Source organism: Parus major, chromosome 3, assembly GCF_001522545.3.
Source record: "Parus major isolate Abel chromosome 3, Parus_major1.1, whole genome shotgun sequence".
Taxonomy (NCBI): Eukaryota; Metazoa; Chordata; class Aves; order Passeriformes; family Paridae; genus Parus; species Parus major.
Window position 1 is genome coordinate 40,927,474 of NC_031770.1, and position 3,896 is coordinate 40,931,369.

Consider the following 3,896-nt stretch of genomic DNA (forward strand, 5'->3'; position numbering starts at 1 on the left):
GGCCCCGGCCCCAGCCCCGGCCCCGGCCCCGGCCCGTAACCAGGGCAGCGCCGCCGCTGACGGGAGGCCGGGCAGGACCGCCCTCGCTCGCCCGAGGAGCGCGGCGGGCCCACGGCAGCAGCCGCTGTCCCTTCAGCTGGGCAACGGGCCCCGTGACCTGCCAGAGCCGCCCGGGGCTGCTTCCTGGCTCTCCACAGCGATGTCCTGGGCTGCACAGAAAGCAGCACGGCCAGAAGGTCCAGGAGCGCCCCACTCGTGTCCCACTCGTGTCCCACTCGTGGGATGCCAGCTGGAGCACTGTGCCCTGCGCCAGGGACACCAGCAGGACACAGACAGGAACCTATCAAGGTGAGACCTTAGGGACAGAAGTGAACACCTCTCCTGTAAAGACAGGCGAAGAGATTTGGTGTTCTTCACAGAATCACAGTCAGAATGGGTCAGGCTGGAAGGGACCACAGGGGGTCATCTGATTTAACCTCCCTGCTTAAGCAGGGTCATCTTAAAGTACATGGCGTAGGATTGCATCCAGACAATTCTTGAGTATCCCCACATCCATATCTTGGGAGAGAATCCACAACCTCTCTGGGCAATCTGTTCTAATGGATGGTCACCTGCACAGTTCTTCCTCAAATTCAGGTGGAACTTTTTCAGCCTGGAAAAGAGAAGGCCCCAGGGACACCTTATAGTACCTTGTGAATATATAAAGCAAGCATATAAAGACAGACATTTTTTACCAAGGCCTTTAGCGTCAGGACAAGAGACATTAAACTAAGAAGGGGTTCATTTGGATTGGACAGAGGGAGCATATTTTTTACAATGTGTGTGGTGAGGCACTGGACAGGGTGCCCAGAGAAGCTGTAGATGCCGTGCCACTGGAAGTGTTCAAGGCCAGGATGGATGATGCTTTGAGCAGCCTGGTCTACTAGGACTCCCTGCCCACAGGAGGGGGGTTAGACTAAGTGATTGTTAAATGCATTTTCCAACCCAAACCATCTGTGATTTTGTGATGCAGAGAACACAACACAGACAGAACATGAAGCAACATCATCAAGAAGAAAAACAAACCTTCTACTTTCCCCAGGTTTATGGATGATGGCAAACTGGGACAAGCAGTCAGAAACAGGCTGATGAGAATTTCATGGAGTCCAACCAGAGTAAGTGGAATCCCACATCTGGCACAGAGTAACTCCATGCAAGATGAAATGCTGAAGGATGGTTCCCTGGGAAGGGGCTCCCCAGAAAAGGATCCAGACATCCTGCTGGATGAGCTGAATATGAGCCATCACGGTGGCCTTGCAACAGAGGCTGCCAACTGCATGCTGGGATGTATTAGTAATAAAGAGTAGCCAGCAAGTTGTGGGAGTGATCCTCCTCTATTTGGCACCTGTAAGGCCACACCTGCAGTGCTGTGTCTAGTTTTGGGATTTTTGGTACAAGAAAGGTCCTGACATACTGGAGCAATTCTAGTAGAGAGCAAGAAAGATGTTCAGGGAGCTGGAGAAAATGATGTACACAGAGAGGCTGAGAGAGCTCGGTCTCTTCGGCCTGGAGAAGAGACAACTGAGACTACTGCCTACAACTACATAATTAGAGGATGCAGGAAAGACAGAGGCACTTGGTGATAAACTAGATCCTGGGAAAACCCAACTAGGGTTATACCAAATCAGTATTTAATTTTTTAAAATATAATGAGAGTGGTTGAATATCAGAACATGTTTCTGAAGAGAGCTTGTGGATATCTATATCTCGTGTTGTCCAGGAATCAAATGGACATGGCCCTGAGTAACCCAATTTAATTAGAACTGTTTTGAACAGGAAGGTGGACAGGAATATTCCAGAAGTTCCTTTCAACCCAAGTTATGATTTTATGATCAAGGTTTTGATCAACTTAAACCATTTTGAAGCAGATCAGACAATATCAACCACAATTGCTTTTCAAACAGAGACTTTCTACAGGAATTATCTTTATTGTGCCTGTCTGTAATTAATACTACAAGCATTTTTGGCCTATATAAGCATCTGATACATATTGTCACTGACAATGTAGTCTCCCTGTGTTTGTTAGTTTCACCTGGAGAAAGTACCCGTCAAAATTCCCTTTTGTGTGTGCATGTGAATTTGGATAAATCCACTGTATTGAGAACCAGCTGCACAGAAGCAACTCAGTGCACTGCACATGCACTGCTTTTCTGAATTGTGACTCATGGCTGGGAATACTAGAAAAAACTTTATTGTTAATATGCTGATGATAATTTTCATGAGTGGTACAGTCATGAATGTGTTATGACAGTTTAGTCATTGGTAAAGAAAAGCAAATGCTGACACAGCAAAAAAGGTGCTTTGACACACAACCAACCTCTGAGAGTCTTAAAGAACTTGTTCTGCAACATGTTGTGTCTCTGTAACTGCTTCTAGGCAGATTAGCAGTACTCTTTATTACAATTTTCACCCAACTTTATTTTCACCTTTCAATGTTTGTACCTACAATACTCTCAACAATCTACTGTCCATAACAACTAAGGAACTAGTAGCAATCCAAAGAAGTATCAGAGATCTTGGACTGATTTCTTGACTGATGAACATAGACATGTAAGTGTTTTGGGAGAATTTTATACCTCAGCACACCCCCATAAAACACCTCTGGCAATGTCCTGTTTCTATGCAACACGATGCTGAAAGACCTTGGCTCCACAAATTCCCACACCCCTGGTATCCACCTATCTTAAATGACAGAATCAATTAGGTTGGAAAAGACTTATGAAATTATTTACTCCTACCTGTGACTGAACACCACCATGTCAACTAGATCCTTACTCACCTCCAGGGACAGTGACTCCACCACCTCCCTGGGCAGCACATTCCAGTGCCAAGTCACCCTTTCTGTGAAGAATTTTTCCTAGTGTCCAACCTGCACCTTCCATGGCACACTTTAAGGGTATTTCCTCTTGTCTGGCCGTTTGAAGCCTTGGAAAAAAGACCAACCCCTGGCTACACCCTCCTTTCACATGCTTGTAGAGAGTGGTAAGGTCTAATAAGCCTCCTCTTCTCCAGGGTAAGCCTCAGCTCCCTCAGCTCCTCCCTACAGGATACGTGCTCCAGACCTTCACCAGCTTCATTGCCCTTCTCTGGACCCACTAAAGCACCTCCAGTGAAATTGACATCTATGTGGAAAATGAAAGACTGTTGGAATTAACAGTTCCTTATCATATCATGCTTTTGTGTCCAAGAGTGTATCTGTAGTGGACTCAATACTCAGTCATAAGAATAACTTTAAAAATGAGGTCTAGCAACTTTAATATTTTAAAGTTTTAAGCAGAATAAAGTCTTCATACAACCAAAACTGGTTTCAAAAAAAAGCTAAAATTTATCAGTATCTATCAGAATTTGGCAGTCTTATGTAGCCAGCTTGATTGAGCTAGGAATGAAGAGAACAAGTTACATAGGTTTATGAAATTAGAGGGCTTTGAAGGTAGAACATCAGCTCAGTCAGCACAGGGCCCTTGGGGAACATACACAGGCTCTCTCGAATCTCTTAGAACACAATGCACGGCATGCAGATTTATTTTTTTCACTCTTGCTTATGATTTTAAGCAGCTCAGACAAGTCAAGGTAATTGTTGAAATCAATGGGTATTAAAAATAGTTTTTTCTTCTCTCTGTCATACTACTTTTCCCTTCTGTGATCTTAGGTCAGGTTTATGCTGACAGTCAAATAAACTGCCACTAACCCAGGGAGGGACACCTATCCTCCAGCAAACATCTTACATCTAATCTCAGAGCAGCTGAAGGACTGTTTGTCTAAGTTTAGGCTTCTGTGTTGAAATAATGCTTCACGTAGTTTACCATTCCGCGTTCCGGCCTCAGTGCCTCCCCGCCCTCCCCGGGCCCTCCCTCAGC